Here is a 6,848-nt window from a genome sequence, read left to right on the forward strand (position 1 = left end):
TGGGGTCCTGGGGTAGTGCCCCAAGTGTGTTCCCTATTGTAGTATAAGGTGGGGTCGAGGGGCAACACCCCCATAGGGGTTTTTAGGGGCAACACCGTTGAAGCCAAAAATGACCTTATCTTGCAAAATAGCATCAGCTACTATTTTTCTATCATTATAACCCTAATTTTTTAAGTGGCAAAAATCTTGTATAAAAATTCTTAGGGTTAGAGATTTTTATAATGTGTGATGCGAAAATTGGTTCTTACAATAGTATTGAGCTATAAGGGATTACGAATCGTAATCAGGTTGTAATCACTAGATAATAATAATACTGGACTTGTTGTTGGTGGACGTAACCCAAGGATTGGGTGAACCATGTTAAATCTTGGTGTCGTGTATTCTCTTTTATTCGATCTACTATATTCTAGTATGGGTTATATTTGCATGTAATTGTTATTTCCATCTGAGGTTAATCCTAACATAGGTAAGATTGAATGGAGAAGATTCAAGGAATTGTTTGTGGTCCAAGAAAAGTTCAAGTTCCAGGGTGAATTATAGTTGGCACGATGCATAAAACATTTTACCAAGTGACAAAGTCAATGTATGCAAGATGAGATGTGATTAGATGGATGAGAGTAATTCAAGGAAAACTTAATGAAAGAGATTAAGTGACAAAACATTGTCTAAATAAACTATGAGCAAGAAGGTCACTGTTACTGATAGTTGAACAAATAAAGAAGGATATGTTGAGCATCATAGAGCTGAAGAAAAGTGCAAATTAGAAGAAGGAAAGTGAATTAGATGAAGTGTGTATTTATCATCCAAAAAGGAAGAGTGTGAAGAAGTTAAGGAGCAAAAAGGAAATCAGAACAAGAAAAGGCAGTTTCTATTTCTAGAGATCATTTCAATGTTACTTTCTAACCATTGTAATAGAAAATCTCTTTACTGAGTGGATTTAACAATATTATTTATAAATCCATTGTAAGGTGGCATTCTAATGAATGTACTAAGTCCTTTAATAAGGCCACTCATTGTAGGGTAATAGATCTAACTTATCTTTGGTGAAATTATCCTAACTAGGTCACATCTTGTAAATGTGTATGTAACCTTTAACAAGGTTGGCTCTTAACAGAACTCACTTTAGAAGAGTGAATTTCTTTGTGGGTGAAAATCCCCATAGTGGTTTTTACCCAAATTGGGTTTCCACATTATAATATTGCTTGTAATGTGTTTAGGAATGTGTTACATATTATTTCATGTTTTCATAGGCATATTGTTGTAAACTGTAGTTGGTTAGTTTAATGTTGATTGAATGATAAGATTCAATTATTAAGATTAATTGTTGATAAGTTTAAGTGGTGAAAATTATTTCAAAGGTACCTACAATAAATAATTCAACCCCCCTCCCCCTCTCCTAGTTATCCAACACATTCATATCTCTATGACACACCCATTGCACACTAAGGTGTGATTACTAATTATATCACATGTTAAGAAAAAAATTAAAATGGTTTCCTAATTGATTGAATTTATAGCTTGAGAATTTCCTTCTTTCCCACAAATATAGTGGAACGTTACTATATTTTCCTCTTTCAAGACCACCTTATAATTTTCCCTAAATTCATAAATCCAAACCTTATGAACTACACTAAAGATGTGTGTAACCTCTAATTCAAAATCCTATTGAAATGATCCTAAGCAATATATCAAAAGAGATTCAACACTAAATAAAATTGATAAAAATCCCTTATGCATCACAAGTTTTATTTTATTTTATGCATCAATTGGGTCTAGCAATCACTAGTGTAAACAACCACAATGTGGTTCTATTGCATATGTCTCCTATGGACCATTGACCATTCTCAACATGATCTACTATGAAGGTTTGTAGAAAATAAGTTTCCAGGAAATTTGACTGTAAATGAATTCCTTCAAGGACAAATATAACAAGATACACAATGCGTCATAGTTTCTGCCTAATGCATAAAGGTTGTAGAGGTGTAGATGAGTGAGAATAAGGTTAAATAGTTCTAACCGAACATTGTGAATGCATTATTTTTTGCCTATAAATGCACTTGTGATCTGATAGGATGGCTCATATTTTGTTGTTAAATTCTCATCCTAGAAATGCACTTGTGATCTAATAGGATGGCTCATATTTTGTTGTTAAGTTCTCATGTTATATTATTATATCTTTGGGCATTTAAGCCCAAGAATAAGAGGCCAAAGTCCCCAATATGGCACTAAGTACTTAATATCATAATATGACCAATACATATGCTTTAGGCAAATTTGCACCTTCTACATTGACAACTTAAAATATGTGCAATGAGGAAAGATATCCATACTAATATTTTAATTATAGAACTTGAAGAAGTGATAAAGCATTTTTTAATCATTAGCACTAAACAAAAAATATGATAGAGATATAGATAGAGATAAATAATAGTATAGAATTATAATAACAACATAAACATATATGCAGAGGAAAAAAAAGATAGATTGATACCAAAATAAGTTTTGTGTGTTAGAGAGAGAGAGAGAGAGAGAGAGAGAGAGTTAAATATAATTATTTTTCTTAATAAAACAAATAGTCAAAATAAAATCATGGTTATAATAAAAAAATATATATATATTATATTTTAATTAATGGAACTAAGAATTTAATTTTTATATTAAAACTCACATTTGTATAAGAAAAATGAAATGTATTGAAATATAAAAATATTTTACAAGTAAAACTAATTGTTTAATTTTACACAATTAGAAAAGGTTTACTATTTAATGATTTGTATTTCAAAAATTTTAATAAAATTAAGTAATTTTTAATTATGAAATAATATCTATATAATTTAATATGTACATTTGTAAATAATAAATAGATGTAATACATATAAATTTGATGTTGATGAATAAATATGATGTAATAAATAAGAAATAGAATATAACTATTTAATTTTAATACATAATTTATAAAAACTTAATAATAATTTAAATATCGTTTAGAATTGAATTATTTCTTTTTTTTGGTTATTTCCTTTAGTATATATTTTTTTAATATAAAATATAATTATTAATTTTAATATAAAATATAATTATTAATTTTAATATTAAAAGATATATTTAAGTTTTAAATATATTTAAACTAAATGATAAATTGTTTAAATAAAAAATATTAATAATAATAAATGACATAATTTATAAATTGTAATACTTATCAATTATACATATTACAAACACTATTATAAAATATAATTAAAAATAATATTGTTTAATTTATTTTTATAAAAGTAAAATAATATTAATAATTTAACTACTTTTATTAAAAAATTAAAGTTTTATAAAAATTAGAAATTCAAATACAAAGATATAACATATTGAAATTATATTAAAAAGACATTATATATATAATTTGAACTTTTGAAGTTTTAGAAATAAGTCATATCAAATGGTCAAAAATAAACATCAATGTAAAACTAATAATAAATATATTTAAAATAAGAAATTAAAAATATCTATTTCTATATTTGAACTTGGTAAGAAAATTAGATTGTGGTAATTAATATTGATTAGACATGTTGTGTGAGGTGGAAGATAAAATGATTGAAAAAAAAAATCTTATCAACTTGTAACAAATGTGGAGAAGATAAAGTTGTAATTAATGCATTTGATGAAGTTGTTAGAAAATAATTATATTTTTGTTGAAGAAAATTAATTTTCTCCCCACCAAAAATAGTATGGACCAATAGAATGAATGAAAAATATGATTTATAAAATAATGAAAAATTAGAAAAAGATATAAACATTTGAAGTTTCATATAATCTTTTAAATTCTTTGATTTGATTTGGTCAATGCTAATGTCATATAAGCACTAACATGAATGCATAAGTATTCCTGCCCATGGCAAGAACTAATAATATATTTGAATGCAAAATAGAAGCCCAATCGTATCACATTGACTCCTTGACAATTATGGAAACCTACTACATCGTCTTTCATAATGTAGACTCTTGACTATAGAAATTAGTGTCCACTGAATAGATCAAGGGCATATGTATTTGGTAGAAAATTCATCCATTATAGGTTTAAAACATTTAGGTAGATATTTACAACTCCACTAGGAACTCCCTTAAATTCTTCCTTTATTACTTTTAAGATAGGTGACCATAGAGTCATCAGTGTAAAGTTATACAATAAAAAAAATGCTCGGATGCACAAAAGAGATTGTATTTGGTTATAGCCTACTAAATAACCCACTACAGTCCAAACATTTCCTTTAACTAATTCTAAAAGCATTGTAGCATTGAATTATGGATGGTTGTAGCCATTTGGTTTTAATCTCTAGTATAAATATTTCTTGTTAGGACAACCATTCCTCATGAAAAATTTGGTGTTATTGAATATGAATAGAGGTTTCATTTTTAGAAAAAGAGGCCCCTCTGGATCATGGACCGACTTCCCTTTTAAAAAGTTGCATTTCCCTGGGATCATTTAGAATGTAAATTAATTTTGATTGTGTGAATCAACAAGTGAAATATAAAGCTATGATCTGTAATTGGAATTTTAGAATCTAGATAGATTGCTCTAAAGTAACACAGTTATGTATATAGAATCACTACTCAAGATTTGGTTTATCAATGCAATAAGATAATGAACTTATTATAGTTTTAATTATCTATATAAAAATCTTAGTCAAATAATTGGATTTCTAATATAGAGGCTATAAGGCTATGAACCCTAGACTATTTATAAACTTGAATTTACAACATGGGTATTAGAAATTGATTATAGCCTCAATAGTGTATATACAAGAATATAGTCACTGGCATTCTTCATACCCATATACTAGTCCCAGTTTTCTATTTACATTAGATTTAATACTTTGAAAGTAGGTCTTGGTTGCAAGTAATATTTTCTTAGGCAATCTAATATATATGACGATTGTGAAGACTCTAACAAGGGAAGATAACAAATTCCCACAAATTTAAAATTGAAACTTAGCTAGTTCGATTCACACGTATTCTTACAAGGAAATGAGCCAAGTTATGCTTGAATATGAAACAAATGTAGTTAGAAAAAATTTTACACTTTATTTTAGTACAGATGCCCTAGAATCTCAAAATATAGCTACCCATCTTGAAAATATAAGAGATTGATTTAGCGAAAACCGCATTAAAAACTATTGACACCAATTAACTCCCCACAACCTCCTAACTCTTCATTGGAAAATTGAAAACATACTTGACTAACTACCCTTTGAAGCTTTGCCCTCACCATCATTTATTGTTATTTGTTTGATTTGGCTTCTATTCTCAAAGCTACTTAACAGATGACCGATTTCTTGTCTCATTTCTATCTAATGCATGCACATGTGAATGACTATTCAAAGAAAGACATATAATGGAGAAGAAGAATTCACAAAGAAAATATAAGATTCGCAGGTCAATCATTGGGTGAAATGTTTATAATTGAAGCCACTTAGACATAGATAACTGGAGGGACAATAAAAACAATAAGATCAATTCTCAAGAATTCAATATGCACAACTCAAACCGAACTTAGCTTTCTCTAAATGAAAAAATAAAAGAGTTTATGAACACACCATAGCTCATGTCTTGCTTTTTTGTGCATATGTCATCATCTACAAAAGACTAAAACCCTAAGAAAGGATCTATTAAAGGTGAACTTTTGTAAAAAAAATATGTACTTGAAAATTTGCTCTAGTAGAAAATTAAAGGTACAAAAGAAATGGAACAAGAACAAAAATTTTATAGAACCCACTAATCAATGAGAAGGTGTGGGAAAATAGAGTATTCAGATATACGGAAAGGCAATACATCTCTCCACATTTTACAAAATAAGGTAGAAGATTGGATTTTGTAAAAGAAAATTCACACTCTTTTGCCCATCTCACAAAAGATGAAACCCATAAAATGTGAATAAGGTAGAAGATTGGACTCTACAAAAGAAAATTCACATTCTTGTGCCCATCTCACAGAAGATGAAACCCATAAAAACATTCTATTGCTCACTCACAACAAAGTTTTTAATTAGAAAAACAATCTTCAAAACTCTGAAAAATGCAAATAAGAAAACTAAAGGCCTTTGGAATTCAGATGAACGCGAAGATCTAGGAACCTAGATAGGTAATGGGCAGAAACCTAAATTATTTATTTATTATTATTTGTTGAGATTAATTATCATTATGTGTTAAGTTCGAGTGGACTCAAACCTAAAACCTCAAACCAATAGAAATTTAAATATACGAATGGTGATGATGCTGATGGATGGAAGCGTCTACCCAGCAAACGGAATAAACATTATTCTACTATTAAAAATTAAATTAAAATTACAAAACAGTTACTTTAAAATTTATAAATAATTAATAAATTGCAATTCCTTCAACTGGATAGCCATTTCACTGATGGATAGGCTCCTTATGGGACCATGATGATCGTGAACTTTCCCTAAACTGGCACTGCTCTTGAAACCTAAAGGGTGCTTTTTCTGTTTTTTTTAAATTTTGACATTATCAATAGGTCAGACTTTAGCCGTTTATATCTATATTTCTCCGCATCTAATGTATGAGGTCTCTCGCTGGCTCCAAGTGTCCTGATATAAAATTATTTTGTATTGTGAGTATGGTAACGTAGGCACAGTATTTGCAGAAATGGTCGTGGAAGTTTTTTCGCAGGGATCATCTTCCTCATGTATTTTCATACATATTAAATATTCACCATTTCAATCTGGTATAGAATATGCCTCCCAAGGCGGACTCCAAAAGAAGACAAAGCTCCCATTGTGATCAATAGTTAGTATAATAAAGCAAAGCGAATATTCCTGCTTTTGGTTGTCTTCAGAAGAA

The 6,848-nt window shown here is 28.7% G+C and overlaps 1 pseudogene; it reads right to left on the reverse strand.

Annotated features, from left to right (window-relative positions):
* Positions 1 to 1,762: 1,762 nt before the first annotated feature.
* Positions 1,763 to 6,783, reverse strand: LOC149555661 (protein trichome birefringence-like 23; annotated as a pseudogene).
* Positions 6,784 to 6,848: the final 65 nt, after the last annotated feature.

The sequence above is a fragment of the Cupressus sempervirens genome, chromosome 5 (assembly GCF_028749045.1).
Source record: "Cupressus sempervirens isolate cs-2001-9-10 chromosome 5, ASM2874904v1, whole genome shotgun sequence".
Lineage (NCBI taxonomy): Eukaryota > Viridiplantae > Streptophyta > Pinopsida > Cupressales > Cupressaceae > Cupressus > Cupressus sempervirens.